The 22823-nt window shown below is 48.9% G+C and overlaps 1 long non-coding RNA gene across 2 annotated transcripts; it reads left to right on the forward strand.

Moving 5' to 3' along the window:
* The first annotated feature begins 7482 nt into the window (after positions 1 to 7482).
* Gm30713 lies at positions 7483 to 10441 on the forward strand. 2 transcript variants are annotated; one of them, XR_879356.2, is made up of 5 exons: positions 7483 to 8087; positions 8234 to 8376; positions 8948 to 8969; positions 9410 to 9548; positions 10144 to 10441. It is a non-coding gene; the product is annotated as a predicted gene, 30713 (long non-coding RNA). The 2 variants fall into 2 exon arrangements; XR_388200.4 differs by lacking the exons at positions 8948 to 8969; positions 9410 to 9548 and having other exon boundaries at positions 7495 to 8087.
* Positions 10442 to 22823: the final 12382 nt, after the last annotated feature.

Below are 22823 nucleotides of genomic sequence, written 5' to 3' on the forward strand. Positions count from 1 at the left end.
CACACACCCCACCTGCCCCCAACACATACACACACACACACCACACACACATACCCCACCTGCCCCCAAACACACACACACACACACACACACACCTACTGCCCACATTTCACACACACATACCACCTGCCCCCCAATACATACACACCTACTGCCTATACCACACATACACACCACCTGCTCCCCCAACACACACACCTACCACCCACACCACACACACATACCACCTGCCCCCAAACACACACACACACACACACACACACACACACACACACACACACACACATACACACACTTTTTTAAAGATAAAAATTTTTAAAGGATTTGCTGCTTTTACTAAGGTTGAAAAGAGAAATCTAGGCACTGGCTGCTCTTCTAGAGGACCCAGGTTCAGTTCCCACCACCCACACTGCAGCTAATAACCAACTGTAACTTCATATCCAGGGGATCCTGGCAGGCACCATTCGGGAGAAGCTGTCTGCAGTGGGCAAGTGAGCTTCCTGGAGACGGACCACTGTTTTGCACAGCTGTGATGGATGTACCTTGGAGAGGCACAGCCCCAGGGCCTCTGTCCCAGGATTGCTTTTTGCCACTGCTGTGCCTTCTCATTGTTGTCCTTGCTATACTTCTCATTTATCTGGCATGGTGCCATTGGACGTGGGGAGACCCTCACTGCCAATAGCCTGCTGCTATTACTCCTCCTGCAGACCAACATGAAGATGAGCTCGCTCAGATGAATGAAGGATTTTAAAGAATTCCTGACTTGACTTAAATAGTTTAGGAAGTTGGAGCAGTTGACAAAGTTTAAAGAGATGGTTTAAGTTGTTTTTGTCAGAAAGTTGGAATCAAGACTATAACGTGCCCCCTCCTTGTAGGTTAGCGAGGGCCGCCAAGGTTAGAAAGGAGCACAGCGAGCGTTCACGTGTTGCAAGCACACAATTGTCCTGGGACAAGTTAATGATCAAAGAAAACGTTTCATTCTAGGTTGGGTCTGAGTTCCTGGGTCTTGGATGTGGCCACAGGCACAGATCTCGGTGTGCACCCCGGAAAGGCAGGTTTATTAACAAAGCGTAAATAATTCTATGATGACTGTAAGAACAGGGAAAAGATGATTAGCCAGTTTAGCCAAAGAAGACTTCAACAATAAGACATAAGATAAACGGTGTCTTTCTTGGTAAATACAAATAGTAGGGGGAAACTTGCTGTTATTGACTGGCTTGCTTAAACTTTGTTAATCAATGACAAAAGAATAATTGCCTTGGGGTTACAACGAACTTGTGGAGAGAAAGATAAATGGGAAATATTTAGTTAGGTATGCGTTTAAACACCTGATCAGTGATCCTGTTGTAATTTCCTTTTGTGTAATGATTTTATTCTGTTTTTTTTGAGGAATATGTTTTGCAGTGATTGTTTTATAGAGAATATGTAACTTGTGGGTATGAGGTAGTCTTTTTCTTACATAGAGAACTGTCTTAGGAGGTATAAAAAGGCTAAGAGAAAAAAATGAAGTTGTTGGAGCCTGCCAACGCCAGTGCGTGCACATGCATGCACGTGAGTGTGCGTGTATGATTTCCTCCACTTTTTTTTTCCCTTCTTGCCAGCCCCCAAAGAGTTTAAAGAGTTCAGAGTAGTCTCTCTCCAGGCACAGGGGATGTCCGTCTCAACAAATCAAGCTTTATTCCTTCAGGGAAAAATCTGCTGACTCTACAGGGCTCCTCAGTTTCCCCCACCTAGTGGAAGCTGGCCTACGACGGGTCCCACGCCCTCTTCAGGCTTCTACAGGTACTGCATGTATATGATGCACAGACTCACCCACAAAACACAAAACAAAACAAAAACGAAGGGAAATAATTTTTTTAGAAGAAATTCATGCTATGTTTTCAAACTGCTATCCTTATTACAGATATATTAAAAAGGTCTTATTTAAACTAAACAATTTAAATTACATAAGATTATATTTCTGTATATCCTTGTTCTATGACTTGCCTGTGTTTAACAGAACCCAATCAACCCATTTTATTAATTATTGAGGGGAGTCATACATAGAAAAAGCACTTAATATTGTTTTTGTGTGTGTGGGGGATTTTTATTAATTAGATATTTTCTTCATTTACATTTCCAATGCTACCCCATAAGTCCCCCCAAACCTTCCCCCCTCCCCCTCCCACTTCTTGGCCCTGGCGTTCCCCTGTACTGAGGCATATAAGGTTTGCAAGACCAATGGGCCTCTCTTTCCACTGATGGCCGACTAGGTCATCTTCTGATACATATGCAGCTAGAGACACGAGCTCCGGGGGGTACTGGTTAGTTCATATTGTTGAACCTATAGGGTTGCAGACCCCTTTAGCTCCTTGGGTACTTTCTCTATCTCCTCCATTGGGGGCCCTGTGATCCATCCTATTAAGGAAAGCTGAAGTGCTGAGAGACCCAAGAAGGACCCGGGTCCACACAGAGAGCTCCTCAGCTGGAAACATCTTGACTCACAGATGTCACCCAGCTGTTCGGTAGAGGGTAGGTGTGTGAGCTTGTCAAACGGTTTGAGTGGCCAGAATAAGGACTCCTAACCTCAGTCTTCTCATTCATGCCTGACTCGGAAGGAAAGGGTGGGATGTGGGGTTTCCCAACGCCCCTTCATTCCCCATCGGACATTGCTTGAGAATGGTTTCTGACATTCACCCATCTATGGGTTTTCCAAGTTCATTACGTTCTAAGTCCACCGAGTATCAATCCTTTGTATGCAACAACTACTCAGAACTGTTAAGGCAGGGGTAGGATGGGGTGGGGTGTGTGAGGGGTGGGGCAAGGTGAGGTAGGGGTGGGGAGGAGTGAAGTGCGGGTGAGGTGGGGCACAGAGAAGTAGGGGTGTGTGGGGTACGCGAGGGGGTTGTCTCCCCTGCAGAGCACTGTGAGACAGTCTCAGAAATCTTCACTTAGGAACGTCTAAGATTGGAAACCAGGATCTGCCCTTTTAGGAATCCCCAGGAGACCCCTAGGTGGGTGGTAACCGAACATTGCATTCATTGGGTGACTACCTCAACTGTACTGAGAGGTTTTCTGCAGAGCCTTGTATATGACCTGGTATAGAGAGGCACTGGGAGACCAAAGATGACTCCACCCAAGTCCCACTTGGTTGGGTTACTTGGGGAAAGCGAGAGTATGGGTGGGGGATTAGGATGTGGTCTGAGTTCTCCCCAGGGGCTTGTGCAAGGGACACTAAGCCCCAGTGTGACCACGTGAGAAGTCACAGGCTCTTCAAGAGACAGCACCCAGTCAGTGAGTGGGTCATCAGAGGAGCTCCTGTCCTTGGAAGGTATTGATGGAATTATTCTAGGGCCCATGGTCCTGGGACAGCTGTAGTAAAAGACCTGCCTGGCCCCATGCTCTCTCTCCTGCTGTGTCAACTCTTCTGCTGCTGTGACATCCTCCAGGTGACCTTCACTAGAGCCCAGCAGAATCTGATTGCGAAATCTCTGTTGACAGAGCAAGTAGGTGGGAGGTGGGCTAAGCTGAGAGCAGAGGGAGCCAGGGTTTGTTTACCTGCAGTTGTTTGATGAGCAGCACCAGCTCAGAGCTTGACTGGGTTTCTGTAAACAAAGGCACCGACCATGACTCTTCGGGTTCCTTCTCAGCAAACAGTGCTGAGAGTCTGTTCATCTGAGCATCACAGTGTCACCCTGCCTTCAGAGCTTGCTGAAAATGCTTTGGGCTTGTGTGCTGCCTAGTTTTCTGTCAGTTTCACACAAGCTGGAGCCATTTGGGAAGAGAGAAACTCAGTTGAGAAAATGTCCCACCTCATTGGCCCATGGGAAATTTTCGTGATGGATGGTTGATGGGGAAAAGACCCAGCTCACTGGGGGCAGGGCCATGGTGGGCTGGTGGTCCTGGGTGCTTCAGGAGAGGCCTGAGCAAGTTGTGAGAACAGGCCAGTAAGCAGTACTCCTCTGTGGCCTCTGCTTCAGTTCCTGAAACCCTGTGCCTGCCATGTTTGAGTTCCTGCACTGACTTCCCTCAGTGGTTGAGTTACACTCAAGTACACACTGAAACGACCCTTTCCTCCACAAGTCGCTTTCAGTTGTGGTGTTTTACCACAGCAATAGAAACTGCAACTAAGACAGAATACTGTTCCCACTGTCCATCACACTGCCCATCACACTGCCCCACTGTCCATCACACTGCCCCACTGTCAAACACACTGTCCCACTGCCCATCACACTGCCCCACTGTCCTTCACACTGCCCCACTGTTCATCACACTGTCCCACTGTCCTTCACACTGCCCTACTGTCCATCACACTGTCCATCACACTGCCTCACTGTCCATCACACTGCCCCACTGTCCTTCACACTGTCCCACTGTCCTTCACACTGTCCCACTGTCCTTCACACTGCCCCACTGTCCATGACACTGCCCCACTGTCCATCACACTGCCCACTGTCCTTCACACTGCCCTACTGTCCATCACACTGTCCCACTGGCAATCACCGTGTCCCCCTCTCCCGCCACACTGCCCCCACATCTTATAGCAGTGCCCAGCTTTTTCTTCTGTCCCACAGCTGCATTTGGTGCTTAAGGAGATGGGAATGGTATGGAAGTTTGCAGGGGTCACTGCAGATGGCAGGAGCTAAGGCATCTGAGGTTAGGAGACCCAGTGCCCAGCTCCCCCTGAGCTTCCCTCATTCTCAGGGAAGAGACTTGCCTCTTAGATGAGTTGCAGTATTTTCAGGAGCAGAATGGATCTTCAGGAATGGACCTGGTGTTCACTCACCGAATTCTCTAGAATGTTCCAAGCCCACATCCCACACAGTGGACACCGAAAGGGTGAGTGTGCACAGCAAAGATAAAAATCACCTAAAGCAGAGAGAATTGCTGTGCGTGAGGGGCACCTCTTGTAATTCCTAAACTATGGCTAAGGAGAATGTCAGCATTTCGTTGCCTTCCCTTCCGGCATCTTCTCAGAGTTGAATGGATTCCAGCAGGTTTTCTCTAAAGCCTCATCAGGAAACCTCTGTAGTTAGGTGAAATTCATCAGGGTTTAGAATGAGCCCAGATTTCTGCAAATTCTTATTTTTTTCACACAAGGCTGGATGATTGTAGCTTTGGGACATTGAGATGCAAATGATGTACGAAGCCTGACATATTTGCACGTGTGCCTGCTGAGGTTCACACAGCTCAAAATAAATAAACAAATAAAATGCTGTCACCTGGGCTGTTGAGAGAGGATGAGGAGGCTAACGTTACAGAGCTTTGGGGGACAGTGGGAAGATTCTTCACGAGATCTTCAAGACCTTGCAACAGAAATCTCAACCCAAGTCAAACAAAGCAAAGACTGACCTGGTCTGGAGACTAGGCATGGAGACCAGGCATGCAAACCAGTCATAGAGACCTGGTCTGGAGACTAGGCATGGAGACCAGGCATGCAAACCAGTCATAGAGACCTGGTCTGGAGACTAGGCATGGAGGCCAGGTATGCAAACCAGTCATGGAGGCCTGGCATGGAGACCTGGCATGGAGACCAGACATGGAGACCAGACATGGAGACCTGACATGGAGACCAGACATAGAGACCAGACATGGAGACCTGACATGGAGACCAGGCATGGAGGCCAGGTATGCAAACCAGTCATGGAGGCCTGGCATGGAGACCAGACATGGAGACCAGACATAGAGACCAGACATGGAGACCTGACATGGAGACCAGGCATGCAGATCAGGCATGGAGACCAGACATGGAGACCTGACATGCAGACCTGGCATGGAGAACTGGCATGCAGATCAGGCATGGAGACCAGACATGGAGACCTGGCATCCAGACCGTGCATACAACCCTGTCATGGAGACCAGGCATGGAGACCTGACATGCAGACCTGGCATGGAGACAAGACATGGAGACCAGGCATGGAGACCTGACATGCAGACCTGGCATGGAGACAAGACATGGAGACCAGGCATGCAGACCTGGCATGGAGTCCGGACATGCAGGCCAGACATGCAGACCTGACATGCAAACATGACATGGAGACCATACATGCAGACCAGGCATGGAGACCTGACATGCAGACCTGACATGCAGACCTAACATGGATATCAGGCATAGAGACCTGGCATGGAGACCAGGCAGATCTCTCATGTTCCTGACATCTGCCTGAGGTCTGATGGATCCATCTTCTTTCCTCTTTGCCTTGCAAAGTTCTGGGGAGGACCTTTGATGTCAGCCCTCCCCCCTGCTACTCACTCTTTGCTTGATGCCACAGACATGTTTGTCCACCAGGGCTTGTTGTTAGGACTCAGGACTCCAACTACCGAAGAGAGGATGAGCAACAGCCTTGGACCTCAGGCCTTGGAGGGTGAGGTAGAAAGATTGATGTTTCACTTTGATCTTGAGCCAAGATGAACCAGAGAAGGGCTTTGCTTCCAATGTGCTTGCCGTGCCCACAGAAGGGCATTAAAACCCTGCCCTCTGCCCAATCAGGCCTTATGCAAGATAAGTCAGGCTGTTCTTGTTAGAAAAGGACAGCAGGCCTGCTCCTGTCTGGCAGCTGGTGGCAGATGACATGCCCGGTAGCCTTATGAACCTGCATAGCTCCTAGACCTAATCTTGGGCGTGTCATGAATGTCAGGGCCCTGGATGGAGGTCCATTGGTTTGATTTAACTGGCTCTGTGTGGTCTAATGAGCCAACACTAGGCTCTGGGCTCCAGGGTCACCACTATGGCCATGGGCATGGAGAACACATGTCTTCTTGGCCCACACCTTCATGCATGCTGAGTGGGTACAGCTCTATCCTCAGAGTTGAGAAGCCTTCTGAGTACTACGTCTTGCCTTCAAGTTCTTCTCAGACACGGCTTTCAGTTTGCCTAGGACTTAGGAGTTGGCTCTAAGGAACTTGTAGGCTAGCAGGACACCTGCCCCTTCCTTGGCCTTCCTTCTCCATGTCTGTGCTGGGTGCCCTAGTTTCCTGCCAGTCCCTGAAACCCACCATGGCTTCCTTGGCATCCTCGGTGCCCATTGGGGGACATGGTTTGGACTTCCACTTTCCTTTCTGTTGCTCTCTATAAGGAAGCTCATGAGGGGTCTGTTTGCCATGGTCGGGTGCAGACTCTCTAATAGCACTTTGTGTGTATGCCCTCCTATCATTACTAACACGGTCTCTCTATGGGCAGCTCCTCCCCCAACTCCTGCCTGCTCTCTCTGCTCCCACACAGTTGGCACAGTTATGACCAAAGATCCTTGGCACATGCTTCTCCCAGCCCTCCTGTCCCCTTTGTATTTCACAACTCCCAGTTTCTGCACCATGACAGACAGTCCTCTTTTACCCCCTTTCCTTTCTGGCTATTTCCCATTGGTCTCCTAGAGCTTGCCTCTGCAAGTCAGCACACACATTACAGGCGCTCAGTTGGGGCAAAGCCCTGGCCCAGCCAGCCCGTGGCAGAAGGAGGGGCTGAGAGATTTGGCCAACTGTTTAGCAGATGCTGTGGGAGGTCCCTGCTCCCCAGCAGGCAGGGGTGGGAGGAGCATGATTGGCACCTCCACCCACAGGCAAGGGACTGAACAGACTCCATACAAGGGAGGTGCCTGCTCCAGAGAAGGAAGGCCAGAGGAAGAAGGCCCAGTCCCACTGACATGGCTCTCGTGCTTTATCAGAACACATGGCTTGTCCTGGTCCTCTGAATTGGCAGGGACCTATGCTGACCTCACAAAGTCCCTGGGTACACACACTGTGGCGTTTGTGCTTTCTACATCGGCTATGATATTTACCAAGATGTTCGTGTCGCTGGGAACAATCAGACCATTCTAGAACTAATCAAAGCGCTACATTCTATTATAAACGCCTGAACAGATGAGCCTGCTGCCTGGAGTTCTTTTGGGGGCATAGGGGTCCCCAAAAGGGAGTTCTTGGGTTATAAATATCTCTTCTCTGCAAAGGCTGCTTGCTCTCTCTCTCTCTCTCTCTCTCTCTCTCTCTCCCCCTCTCCCTCCCTCCCTCTCCCCTCTTTCCCCCTCTATACTGAAACACCCCTGTGTCTAGGAGGGGCTTCTAGTGTAGCCAGAAGAGGCACAATCTTGCAAGAAAAAGAAAAAAAAACTATGGTACAGTAATCTGGAGCTGGGGTGAGGAGCAGAGGTGGGGTGGAGAGAGGGAGGGGGGAAGAGCGGAGTGGGGAGAAGAGAAGGAGAGAGGGGATGAATGAGAGAGAATATGTTGGTACTCAACTTGCTTTCTCTTTTTTATTTAGTCTAGGACCCCAGCTTGTGGGACAGTGCTTCCCACATTCAGGGTGGGTCTTTCCTCCTCCGTTTAACCTCACTGAAAACTTCACAGACACACCATGCTTCCATGGAGATTCCAAATCCAATTAAGTTGACACTTAAGATTAAGGTTAGCACATGACTATGGCATGTCACAGCCTGTGATGACTGTCTGTGTTGTGAACTGGGAATGGGAAGTGGCGACTAACCCCACGGGAAGCCCCGGTTAGCAGTAGCTCCTGTGTAACATTGTCCTTGAGTTAGGCTGGAAGGACACAGATGAGGAGTGGTGGTGCCCCTGTCAAGTGTAGAGAACACTCAGCTTATACTCTCAGTCCCGAGGTACCTGTGCCCTGTCTGTTTTTTGGTAGGGGTGGGGTAGGGTGGGGTGGGGCAGGGCAAGAGAAATGGGCAAAACAAATCCCACAGATCAAACTCTGCAACCAGTTAGCAGAAGTTCAGCAGAGGTCCTGTCTGCCCCTGAGGATGTGTCTGCCTCCACCCCCACCCCCCATCCCCCCACCCCGTCCCCTGGAAGGGGTTCTGTTGTGCTTTTGCCTTCTTGGCTCCAGTTTGCTCCTCCCTCCCAGCCAGGTGCCTGGGGAGAGAGAAATGAGAAGCCAGTGGGCACTGGTGGGAGCATGGGTTGTTCATTGGGGTGTGCCTGAAACATTCTCCCCTGTACTTTCTCCCACACTCAGGAGACGAGAGCTTAACCTATTGGTACTTCGGGGGTAATGCTGTGCACACTTCAAAAATAGAATCTGGAAGCAGATAAGTGTAGATGGTTGAGAATAGGATTCGATTTTGTGAAAGTTGTCCTTGGACACATGTGTATGTGTGTGAGTGTGTATGAGTGTGAGTGTATGTGTCCGAGTGTGTGTGATTATGTGTGTGCGTGTCTTTGTGTGATAATGTGTATGTGTGTGAATGTGTATGTATGTGTGTGTGTGAGAATGTATATGCGTGTGCATGTATGTGTGTAATATGTGCCTGTATGTGAGTGCTTGAGAATTTGTATGTGTGTTAGTGTGTGCACGTGTGAGTGTCTGTGTGTGTAAGTGTGTATATGAGAGAATGTGGGTGTGTGTATGCATATGGAGGCCAGGGGTTGACAATCCATGTCTTCCTCAATCACTCGTCACCTTATTTCCTTGAGGCAGAGTTTCTCACTGATCATGAACCTTGCTCCTGTCTCCAGTAACACTCTGCAGTGTTACAGTGCCTGGCTGTTTGTGTGAATTTGGACCCTCATGTTTGCGTGGCAAGCGCTTTGCATCTTAAGCCATGTCCCAGCTCCAGGTATAGTCTTGAAGACTACAGCCATATTTACACAGGTCTTCCTCTACACCATCTGCATGCTCTAGTTTGCTTTGCCCATTTGTCTTAGTCAGGGTTTCTATCATGACCAAGAAGCAAGTTGGGGAGGAAAGGGTTTATTCAGCTTACAATTTCACATTGCTGTTCATCACTAAAGGAAGTCAGGACTGGAACTCAAGCAAGTCAGAAAACAAGAGCTGATGCAGAGGCCATGGAGGGATTTTACTTAACTGGCTTGCTTCCCCTGACTTGCTCAGCTTGCTTTCTTATAGAACCCAGGACTACCAGCCCAGGGATAGCACCACCCACAATGGGCTGGGCTCTCCCACCCTTGATCACTGAGAAAATGCCTTACAGCTGGATCTCATGGAGGCATTTCCTCAAGGGAGGCTCCTTTCTCTTCGATAACTCCAGCTTGTGTCAAGTTGACACACAAAACCAGCCAGTGCACCATTGAAGCCCAGCCTCAGGAAAACCCATGGAATATACTAGCAGAGTCTGGTTTATGTACATGTGAAACACATGGCACCGTAGAGCCAGAGCCCAACCTGCCTCTCTGCTACCGTTTCTCCTCTAGCCTCCTGGCTGCCTTCCACTCTTGTCTCCTGTGTCACAGCTGAGTGCATCTATGATTTGAATGATGATCACATGAGCTACCGAGAGGACAGGCACGTGCAACAGGCACGTGCCACCATTTTTCTAAGGATGTTTGAAGACAGGCTGTGGAATGTTGTCTCCCTATTGTGGCAGCCATTACCACCTTCATCAGGGCAGCTGTGACTACTCTCAAGAGACCCTCAAGATTTGACCTGCTGACCTTTTTCTCATTGAAGGAGGGGCCGGGGAGGGTTATTAAACCCTTAGTTGAGATTTCATCCAGTCCCTCCTGTGTTCTTTCCTAGCTGTGTGTCATTCCAGCCTGGCTGCCCGAGGTCTTGGGAGGTGCTGGAGGTTACAGAGTGAGGGAGGGTAACTGAGAATCGGGGAGGGATGCCATCCATGCAGCTATGAGGAAGTCGTTATTCATGCCAGAGAGACTCCTACACTGCTGCGGTTTGGGGCTTACTCGTTCTCCTATAAGTGAGTTCAATAAGCCATGGGTTCACCACGGTGGACTCTGCAGGTATCACTCCTTTGCTCTGTTTCCACACTATCTTGGGGAGACATGTTTGTTTCCTTCAGGAAAATTAATGAAACACGAGGTATCAAGAGTGTGTCTGATCCTCAGAGACAGAGCAGCGTTCCACAGGAAGAGCCCTGTGGGGAATCTTGGAGGACGCTCTGGCCCCTGCCTGGCCTTTCTGCACTTGGTTCAGAATGACTCTGACATTCCTTGTCAAGCTTCTTGTATGTCATCTGCATTGTGACTGACCTCCTCGCTTCAAGTGCGAGTGTGAATGATAGTCCTAACTCAGGCTTCCTGCCAGATATAGAGACTGTCAGCTGAGGCTGTGTTCTGGCACCGACTCTCCACCCCTTTTGGATAAAGCTGGAGGATAAAAAGCTGGCTCTTTATGGACAGTAGCCAGTTGTCCAGACGCACTCAACCATATGACTACAGAAACATTTGAGGTTGTGTTCAAAACAAGGAGAGCTGTCGTGTTGTGGATCTGGGCACATGGTTTAGAGGCAGTGGACCCAATGGGTCTCAGTCACATGACACAAGCTCTCTGGTTATAGACCTGTCTATCCCTGCAACCCATTTTTAAGGGAGGGATGTAATTTCTACCACTGTTATTTCTGCTAGCTTAAGATCTCACAGAGCTGAAGTATATGGCCCCATGTCACTCAGGGGCTGCCTCTCGTTGTGTGTGGCTGATATGTGGCTATCAGTAAGGATGGTGTGGGGGTGTTCTAGGAGGACCAGGGGCTGGTGGAAGACAGAAGATACACATCACACAGCGATTCCTGTTTACTTCCATTTAAAAAAATAGTAGTGTTTGTGTGTATGCATGTGTGCGCGCATGTGTGGTCAGACATATGCCACAGCATGTGTAGAGGTCAGAGGACAACTTGTGAGAGTCAGTTCTCTCCTTCTACCATCTGGGTCTAAGGCGTGAACTCAGGTCATCGGACTTGGTGGCAGGCGGGTGCCTTTTCCTGCCATCTTGCTGGCCCCTGTTTACTTCCTTTTAACAAAATCATCCCTGTTTGAATAGTCCTAATTAATTCTTGCTTTTTTCCACACAGAGTTCAGTAAAAAGGAAACATTCATATAAAAATCCGGATTTTCCTCTTCCTGGGCTCAGCCATCCCAGTACTAATTGCTGGCCAGGAAGGGCCCAAAATAGCAAGGCTGCCAGTCCCTGCCTGGGCCCGGAGCCAGATCCCCAGAGAGAATGCAGGACGAAAGGGAGAGAATACTTGGGAACAGCCAAGCTCCTTCTAACGGCCTCGTCTGCGGAGTCAGGCATTGCCACCTGTCCCCAGTGCTTCTCTTTAATTACTGTGAGGCTGCTCTGTGACTGTCACCAAGGATGCTACCACTGCTGTTCTCAGCATAGTAGGGCCTGATGCAGGCTCAAGAAAGAGAGCCATTCCCAGGTAGATTTAGTCCTTTGTTGGCAAATCCCTATAGCATCCTTCCCCTGGGATACAGTACCAAGGCCTTCTGGCTCCATCTAGGCACACGAGAAGCCTGCATCTTTGGTGTCTGGCAGAAGATGCTGCCTGGGGTGGGGCGGGGAGGGCGGGGGTAGGAAGCAGCACTGGATGGATGGATGACATCAGCTGGAGCCCGTCCCCAGTGAGGATGCTGATGCTAGTTAATAACTAGCAGGACCCCAGTGGATGACACCATCTGCAGCTGAGCTGACGAATTAAGGTCTAAGCAGTGGGGGCTAGAGAGAACATTTTGGAAACAGGGCTGACAGGGATGCACACGTGAAGGGATTTTTTTTTTTAATTGCACTATTCTCAAAGGCATTCTGTTCCAGCCAACTCTGCCTGGCTGTCGGGTTGTGCTTTTGAGGACACAGCAGGGCAGACTGCTGTTGATGAGTCTGGGATTATGGAATCTCATTTCCACCTTAGCCTGAAACAGCAAAGCTGTATGAGTTCAGAAGAGGTTTCATAAACATTTCTGGACCTTGGGGATTTTTGTTTGTTTTATTTGTTTTTGTTTTTAATTATTTACAAAATGAAAGCAGCGGCATGTATCCATCAAGATTTTTGGATTAGCACAAGAGGAGATGGGTGAAACTGTCATTTCCTTTTGCTTAAAACAGCAAGGTTTCTGTCCTTAGGCAGAATGGGGGAGCAGTGTCTTAGTTGTAGGAGGGAGCAATGAGCTTGGGAGAAATAAATGTAGCTGGGTTGTCGCAAGGGCCCCTGCATGCAGGGTCTTACATGTCGTCCGTGGTCCCTTCCGATCTCTTACCTCTCTGTTTGAGGCTTCCGTCTCTTTCTGTGAAGATTAACTTCCTCCGCAAGTCAGCTCTTAAAACTCAAGTCAAAGGACAACCCCCAACTTCCCCACTTATTCTTGGTGGGTACACAGCTTTCTTCAGCTTACTTCTCAGGGGAAACATCTGATTGGCTCGTTCTTGATCAGGTGGCCAGCTCTCATCCAATTAAATTCCCTGCAAGACGTACCTAGCAGAGAGAGACTACATCCTGAAAGCTAGGAAATGGTTCTAGAGGGTGGAGGGCTGCTCTGTTCAGGGCTTTGTAACCTACAGAGGGCATAATGGACATGAAGTCTGGGTGGCAATGATACCAGGACCTTTGGCATGGGTCCCTGCACTTTTGCACCTGTGCCTTTAAGAACTCTTACCCATCTGAGCTGCCCTCAGCAGCGGTTTAGTGGACCGACCCCCAAGAAAGAGCCAGAAACAAATCCCTACTCTGAAGGTCATTTGGAATGTGGGCAGAGACACCACTCTGAATAACAATCAGAGGCGATGAGAGGTTTTTACTCAGGTGGGAAGACGTTTGGCTTCTTGGTGGACTTGACTACAGACGAAGATCCTCATCAGGAGGAGACCTTGGACTGAGGCAGCCACTGCTGTGGTCTGTGACCTCTGCAGGGTGCCCTTCCAAGGACATTAGCTACCAGGAAATTAACACTTCGCAAGTATAGGGTAGAGACCTCGGGGGTTGCTTGCTACAGGGCTGGGGAAGAAGCTCATGGCTTTAATGTTGGTTTCAGGGAGATGAGCTCACTTCCTGCATTGCACACTGAAATTCCATTCCTTTAGGTAGGGCCTGGACTCCTCTGAGCATCAGCCTGGACACTTTCACCCATGGGTTGGCTGCTTTTCTCATCTTTGTCATAAGATCTGGATAAAGCAGCTTGAGGGAAGATATATTCATTTTGGTTAAAGGGAAAACAGTCTTGCTTGGTAGGGAAGGTTCTGTGGCAAGAACAGCTTGTGGCTTTGGTTGGAGGAAGCAGAGAGGGGCAGGAAGCAGGGCTGGGCTGTAAATTCCAAGATCTGCCCTCAGGGACCACTTCCAAAAAAAAGGCTCTGTACTGGCTAGTTTTGTGTCAACTTGACACAGCTGGTGTTATCACAGAGAAAGGAGCTTCAGTTGAGGAAATGCCTCCATGAGATACAACTGTAAGGCATTTTCTCAATTAGTGATCAATTGTGGGTAGGACCATCTCTGGGCTGGTAGTCTTGGGTTCTATAGGAGAGCAGGCTGAGCAAGCCAGGAGAAGCAAGCCAGTAAGTAACATCCCTCCATGACCTCGGCATCAGCTCCTGCTTCCTGACCTGTTTGAGTTCCAGTCCTGACTTCCTTGGTGATGAACAGCAGTATGGAAGTGTAAGCCGAATAAACCCTTTCCTCCCCAACTTGCTTCTTGGTCATGATGTTTGTGCAGGAATAGAAACCCTGACTGAGACAAATTGGTACCAGCATAGTGGGGTATTCCTGTGACAACCTGACCATGTTTTGGGGAGGACTGTGGAAGGACTTTGGAACTTTGGGCTTGAAGATCCATTCGTTTTTAAGAGCTCTGTCAGATGTTGTGTAGGAGCTTGGAAGATAATGTTGAGAACAGTGTAGAAGATGGAGGTCTGGCTTGTGAAATTTCAGAGGGGAAATTAAAGACTCTTTTCAGGGCCATTGCTGTTTTGATTGTGAAGATTCTGTAGTTCTGGTTAGCTGGGGCTGAAGAATCAGCTGTGATTAACAAGATACCAGAACTACTAAACAAAAACTTTGCATTAGTGGGACTACTGATGCTGATACTGACCACTAATAAGAAATTAGTGGTGATTAAGAAGAGACCAGCATCGTTGAGGTGACATCTTCTGGGAAGTGTTTTCTGAAAGCACAAAGAGGTTGTGTTCCAGAGATAGCCAAGGTTGTACTCCTGCTGCAGTGGGACTTGGTAATGTGTAAGGGTCACCCAGGTGGTACTGGTTTTGAAGGCATGAAGGGGTCACACAGAGCAGCTGAGGCTCGGCACTGTAAGAGGCCATGGAAGGCCATTGGTGAAAGTGCAGCTTCAGTTGCAATTGACGCCCCAGGACTGAAGGGGTCATGCAGTGTTTTGGAGATGCCAGTACCATGAGATGACCACCAAGAGCAGCAGCAGCAGTGGAGTACAGGCATCTAGAGCCTAGAGGACGACACGTGTGCTACAAAGGGCATGGCTGGAGAAGTGACCCAAGCCCTTGGAGGAGCCCAGAAGATCATGAGTTGGATCCCAGACATTGGATGGTTGGAGATTGATTTTTGCTTTTGATTGTGACTGTGCCCTGATATTTTTCCCTCTTGAAGGAAGAAAATATTTTAGTGGAGCCCACAGTTAAGAGACTTTTAATTGTAAAAAGACTTTGGATTTTAAAAGATATTGGGCATTTTAAAGGGATTGACTTTTAATATGTAAAGACTGTGGGACTTTTAAAGTTGTTTAGATCTTAGGGATGAATAAGAAACTAAGGGTTGAGGCTTACCAGTGATATGTTTGTGTGTCAAGTTGACAAGGGGTCAATTGTACTGGCTAGTTTTGTGTCAATTTGACACAGCTGGAGTTATCACAGAGAAAGGAGCTTCAGTTGAGGAAATGCCTCCATGAGATACAACTATAAGGCATTTTCTCAATTAGTGATCAACGGGGAAAGACCCCTTGTGGGTGGGACCATCTCTGGGCTGGTAGTCTTGGGTTCTATAGGAGAGCAGGCTGAGCAAGCCAGGGGAAGCAAGCCAGTAAGTAACATCCCTCCATGGCCTCTGCATCAGCTCCTGCTTCCTGACCTGCTTGAGTTCCAGTCCTGACTTCCTTGGTGATGAACAGCAGTGTGGAAGTATAAGCTGAATAAGCCCTTTCCTTCCCAACTTGCTTCCTGGTCATGATGTTTGTGCAGGAATAGAAACCCGGACTAAGACAGCCTCCATCTCCTAAATGTTCCGCAACCTCCCAAAAGAGCACCACCAATTGGGGGTCAAGTGTTAAAACACAGGAGCCCAAGGAGAACGCCTAACACTGGAATTCGAACCCACTAGTGTATGCCTGACATTCCCAAGTGGATGAATCCTTCATAGCTCAGGAATTGGGCAGGGATGGGGGTCCAGCTCGTGGAATGCTCATCCTTCTAATATAGTAGATAGCCTAGATAGTAAGGGAAGAAACTGTATCCAAAACTATCCATGGCTGTGCAACCTGATACCCATCTAAATATAGAAAAATAAATACAATGTATAAGTTGGAGAGATGGCTCAGTCACGAAAGTGCTTGCCAGGACCTGGGTTAAAGGCACAGAATCCACATTTAAAAAATCTAGGTGTGGATCCAGTGTTCTTGTAACCCTGATACTGGGAGGTGGAGACATGAGACTCCTTGGGGCTTACTGACCACCGTTCTAGCCGAACCAGTAAAGTAAAATCAGGAAACGTAAAACAGAGACACTGTGTGAAAAAGTCAGAAAATGATTGCAGGACAACATCCAAGGTTGCTGCTGGTTGCCACACACCTGTGCACACATGTACATTTATACTTGAATATAACACACACACACCTATATGATCTACTAGCAATAACAGTCCAGTCCTTCAGAGTGGTATTGCTGTAGACAACACTCCAAACCTTAATATTCAGCCTACAGAGGCTTTTGGATGGGCATGGTAATACCACCCCCCCAGTGCCCAGCCCCACAACATGCCCACCAGATTCTTGCCTTCACACCCGCGATAGACAATAGGAAATGGGCCCAGTGCCCAGAAGGGGCAAGGCGCTGTCTTTGGCACCTGTCCAATAAGACATGGCCTGAAGCAGGAACTGATCATTTGGGCACCTGCCCTCACCCCACCTCCCCACCTGGACCAAAGGCTGTTCACAGAAGACCATCTGGACGCTGTGTGAGCTTATGTGGCCACTGAAACAGGGCATGTAAGGAAGGCTCGGGAGAGCCAGCAACCTTGGAGGGGGGCAGTGGGGCACAGGGAGGGCGCAGACGCTTGTGATGGCGTAGTTACCACACCAGACTGATGGCAAAGGCTGGCCCTGTCACAGCTCAGGTATCTGTAGAATGCAGATAACCCAGGACTTGCGTTAAATCCACAGAATCCACAGGCCTGGAGGGGAGTAAACAGGCAGGAGCCTGTTTAGGGTGATATTCCTAGGCACTGAGTCTGGATAAACCCTAAATGAAGACCCAAGGTTATCTTTGCAGGGAATGTCTGTAACTCGAATTTTTTTCAAAGTCTACTTTTAATGATGGTCCTTAAATATTTTAACCTCTCTTGTAGCCCACCACCCACCAGAGGTAGTGGAAAAGAAAGGATACAGGGGAAGTAGACCTGTTTAGAAATGGTTCTTTGGAGCAAATCCCATCTGCGTTGTCAGGAAATCAGCAGTTCAGTTCACAGGTCAGCAGTGGCAGCTCGATCCACTCACAAACACATCTCGGATACGCCAGCAGTCCAGTTCGGTAGAGTCAGGATAGCAGCAGGTGGTACGACCTAGCAGGAACAGCCAGGCAGGGTGGATTGAGTCAGTGGGACTTCATGAGCAGTTGGCTGTGACTTTCTCAACAAAACAAGACCAGGGAAGACCACCAATTGTTTAGCTATGCAAGCAAGCCAAGCTCAGCCTCTGTCACTGGCCATCAAGGCCTTTTTATACTCCCTCCAAACATCACGTGTTCTCCACGGGCCTTGCCTCAGCGAATAAGTCTGTCTCCGCTGACTTCACACTGCCAATCAGCCTAGGTCCAAGGAAGTGGCAAGAAATTGCAGCAGAAACACCACCAGAAGATTTTTGGTACAGAGGGGTGCAGGGGTGCAGGGGTGCGGGGTGCAGGAGGATTTCCTCTATGGAGCCTGACAAATGCAGCTCAACTACACAATGTAAGGAGGGCCAATACATGCACATAGCATCGTTATTGAAGAATCCTTCATCACGTGTCCTTTCACGTGCTTGCTTTAGCAGAACATCCTTTCTCCTGTGTCTGCTTCAGGTGAACAGCTAAACATTCCTTCCACGAGTCTGCTTTAGCCTTTCACCTGTGTCCACCTCAGGAAAACATTCCTTCACATGTTTGCCCCAGCAAAACACCATTCAACACAACTGACTTTCCAACGAAGTTTCCACTTTCCCTCCAGTGGGGATGGTGGGAGTGGGGATGGTCCTGGGGTCCAACATCGGTTATCTAGTAGTGAGTTCTGCTGGAGAAGGGCCTGTGGCCTGAGCACATTTGCTGATAACATACAAAGCAAAAAAAAAAAAAAAAAAAAAAAAAAAAAGATGGCTCACCAAATAAAAATGCCTGCCTAAAGAAAGAGGTGTTATATACAGAGAGGGCAGGCATTCTCTAAGGCAACACCACACACACTGAGGCCAGTGGCTGGGACAAAGAGGAACCTGAGGTACCTTGTCAGGGAATACCTAAAGATGTGTCCTTGCCTCCAGATCCATCACCCTGGACCTCTGCATCAGTGAGGCACAGAGACACCTGCAGCTGAGAACACAGGACCCTGGCTGTTCCCACAGGTTTCTCTGATCTCTAAGCTGCTCTCCCCAATTCAGATTTTGAGCCAAGTGCTATTTTTGCTCCGGGTACCATGCAACAGGAATGATGAATTGTTTGGAGCCAGGAACAAAATAAAGAAGGACAATGGAGGTGAAACGAGCCCCAGTGTGATTTATGAGGCGTCTGAGCATCCTGTCTCCTCACATCCGTCCCACCTCCATGCTCTCCCTGAACAGTCCTCCCTAGCCTTTCTCCTTACTTCCCAAAGTTTGTTTTAGAATAGATATCTTTTTCTCTCGTGTCATAGCCTCTTTCTCTCCTCCTCTCCCTCTCTCTCTCATGCTCTCTCTTCCTCCTTCCCTCCCTCCCTCTCCCTTGCTTTTCTCCCCCGCCCCCCATTTTTTCTCTCCCTCCTCCCCTCCCTGCCCTGCCCCTGGCCTCATGTGTGTGTGCCTGTGTATGCACATGTGCAAGTCAGAGGCTAGCAGGAGGATGGCTTCATCAGTTGCTCTCCATCTTATTTTGAGGCAAGGTCTCTCATTGAACTTGGACCTCACTGATTGGCTAGATTCCAGGGACAATATCTCCACCCTTCCCCCAGCACAGAGATACGGGCATCTATCTCCACGCCCAGATTTTGATATGGGTGTTAGAGATCCACAATCGAATGGGAGTTCAAGTCTTACCCACTGAGCCATCTCCCCAACTCCACTGCGTGCACTAAGCAAGTCTACAATGGCTCTCACCACCAAATCCCTGCACTTATTATCAAAGCCAATTAAAAAGGGGATATTTTCAATCATTTATTGTTTTCAATGAATATTTGCTAGAAGTTATGCCTCCCAGCAGATCCACTCAGTATTGGCCACCACTGTCTAGAGGTCTGATAACCTGGTGGTAGATACAAGAAAAAAAAAAACATGGCTTGCTAGTCCAGGGAAGAGACACAGGTGGAACAGTGACAAAGGGTGCTGTGTTTGTCTGTGGGGAGGAAAGGCAGGCAAGGTGACAGAGGAGAGCATCTGCTGCTTCTGCAGACAGCAGAATGAAGTGCGTCCATGGACAGAGGAGCAGAGGAAAGGGCCTCTGGACAGGGGACTTATGAAGGCAGTTCCCTTTGGACAGGGGGCGGGGCCTGTGAGGGCGGTTCCCTCTGTGCAGGGGGCGGGGCCTGTGAGGGCGTTCCCCCTGGACAGGGGGTGGGGCTGTAAAGGCGGTTCCCTTTGGACAGTGGGCAGGGCTGTGAGGGCGGTTCCCTCGGGGCAGGGGTCGGGGCCTCTGAGGGCATTCCCCCTGGGCAGGAGGGCGGGGCTCTAAGGACAGTTTCCCCCCTGGGCGGTGCCTGTGAGGGCGGTTCCCTCTGGGCAGGAGGCGGGGCTGTGAGGGCGGTTCCAGGGAAGGATTCATCCCACTCTTCCCCTAGGTGCTGCTCCCTTTACAGATAACCTGAAGAGACACTTGCGGATGGAAGAGACAGTGAGGACAGGGAGGACGGTGACCTTACTAGAGAGCAAGAAGTCAAGTAAACCTGTGTTCAAGGATGACCATAGTTCCTTTAGTTCACCCTCAACAGACAGGTAGGCAAAGGCCGTTTCCTCCCGGGGGTGCTCAGGCACTACGCATCTCAACAGAAAAGAGGCAAGACGTGCTGCTACAGGCCCAAGAACCCGGGCGTCCCACCCAACACCCACGGATGCTGCTCAGGTCTCCCCAATGAGCTGTAATTAATTAAGAATAAAATTCCAGGACAGCCAGGGCTATACTGAGAAACCCTGTCTCAGAAAAAAAAAAAAAAAAAAAGAATAAAAGATGCCTGCTATTGGCCTGCTGTATTCTGTACTCCACTTCCACGCAAGCCAGCAGGGAGTAAATCAACCCCAGACCATATTTAATGGCTCCCAGTAAAAGCCGATTTATTCACCTGCCAACCATGAAGAAGCTGGTTGCTTCGTCAGAGGTGGGAGTTCCATTCACTGCAGACTTCAGGGGCTGTACCAGACGGAAGAACACATTCTCTTGATTTAGATCAGGACGATATATCAAAAAACGAGCCAAAATAAAATAAATAAATAAACCGTCCCAGGAGCAACACGCCTGCAGTTAATAACAGCAGGCGTTATTATTCGTCATCGACTCCAGATCCAATCACTTTGGGAGCTGGCATCCTTCCGGAATTTTTAGTCAGAGCCTAGCAGGGCAGGGAGGGAAGATGGATAAAGACAGACTCATAGAAAAACTACAGTCTTCCTTCCTGGCTGTTGGAACGAGACTTCTAGGCTCAGCCTCATAGGAAGTTTTGGGCTTTCTAAGTGACATCTTACTACGTGGTGACGGAGGGATCTTTCTACCTTGTGACTTCTGGATTGACCTGAAGGGGATTATGGTAATTTTTCCTTCCCACCCAGTGATTTTGGCCCTCTGCTGTAAGTACAGGATTTCTTTGCCTTTTATTTCCAGGCCCTAGTCCTTCATTGATAGAAGTCAGGACAGGAATTCAAGCAGGAAGCAGGAACCATGGAAGAACACCTACTCAGAGGCTTATGCTTTCTCATACAGGCCTGGACTGTCTCTAGGGAATGGTGCCACCCACAGTGGGCTCGGCCCACCTACATCAATTAACAGTTACAAAAACCTTCCAACAGACATGCCCACATGGCAATCAGAGTTACTCCATACTTCAATTGAGACCCCCCTTCACAGATGACTCTAAACTATGTCAGGGTGATCATTAAAGCTAAGGACAACAAGCCCTTTCCACCTTGCCCTTTGATCTGTGAGCATCAATTGTTCCAAGGGAAGATGAAATGCTTCTTGCCTCACAGCTGGGATAACTGGAAAGGCCCTGTACCCCAGGCCTGGGAGCGGCTCACACACTTGCTGCACAGCACGGAAAGCTGGGTTCCATCCCTAAGAACTGGCGTAAAAGTTGGGTTTGGTGCTGCACCCTCGTAATGTTAGCTCTGGGGAGGTGCAGACACATGGATCTCTAGGGCTAGTGGGCTAACCACCCTAGCTTAATCAACAAGCCCCAAGCTAATGAGCGAGCCTGTCTTAAACAAAACAAAGCAAACCACCATGATTGACATTTCCTGACAGAGACACTGGAGGCTGTCCTCTTGCTTCTCCATATATCACCATATATGTACACACAGAAGCACATGCACCTTCCTATACAAATCTATGCAACACACACATGGATATCCACACACACCGTCCCCATCTCCTTGGTGACTATGGCCTTGAAAGTCTGCCCAGGAGAGAATCCAAAATCTAAGATATAGTGAGCAAGAAACTTGAGTACCGCCTTTAATTTCAAGACTTAGAGTATGGGTAGGTGTCCAGTTACCCACAGCCTGTAGATTTATGTCAAAGCTGAGAGCCCAAGCTTATGTCTGCAGATAGCAAAGACTCAGTCAACTCGCCGATCAGAGTTACACACTGTGTGTGTGTGTGTGTGTGTGACTCTGATATCCATTGCACGCTAGGCTCACACAATAGACCTAAGGCTCTTCGGAATCTGTTCACAGCCATAAACAAGAGGGTGCGGAATGTGTCAGACGCTCTATTTATAGTAAACGTCATGGTTCACGCAGGATTTTCACAGAGTATAGTTCTCTACAGAAAATGGTTGGGGAGGGCATTTCTTCAATTAGTCTGGGATGATACATTCTCAGGGGCCTTTAAAATGTTTTTATTACATTAACTGGTTAATTAATTAAGTAGTGTGTGTGTGTGTGTGTGTGTGTGTGTGTGTGTGCATGCGTGAGCATGCATGCTCTCTGTACCATGGTGTAGGTGTAGAAGTCAGAAGTCTTGTGGAAGTCAGCTCTCCTCTTCCATCATGTGGGTCCCAGGCCAAACTCAAGTCACCAGGCTTGACAGCAAGTGTCTTTACCCACCAGGCCATCTCAGCCTCTTTTCTAGGGGTCTGATGGCATGAGATTGCATTTGTTTGTAAAGACAGTTTCATTTATTTTTATTTTATACATATGAATGCTTTGCCTGCTTGCATGTCTAGATACCACATACATGCAGTGTCCACAGGAGCCAGAACAGGGTGTTTGGTCCTCTGGAACTGGAGTTACAGTGTGTTATCCTCTATGTGAGTGCTGGGAACTGACTCTGAGTACTCCTAACCACTGAGCTATCTCCCCAACACCCAAGATCTAGGGTCTCTTAACTAACTACGTCACCATTTTGCTGTTCCGATCGTGTATCTTCATCTCCAGTGTGGCACTTGCTCAAGCTGAGACACACAGAAATCGGGACATGTGGTAAATACTCAAGAATTATAGAAGGTTATTTCTCCGCTACACCCATACACCCCTTCCAG

Source organism: Mus musculus, chromosome 8 (assembly GCF_000001635.26).
Source record: "Mus musculus strain C57BL/6J chromosome 8, GRCm38.p6 C57BL/6J".
In the NCBI taxonomy this organism is placed as follows: Eukaryota; Metazoa; Chordata; class Mammalia; order Rodentia; family Muridae; genus Mus; species Mus musculus.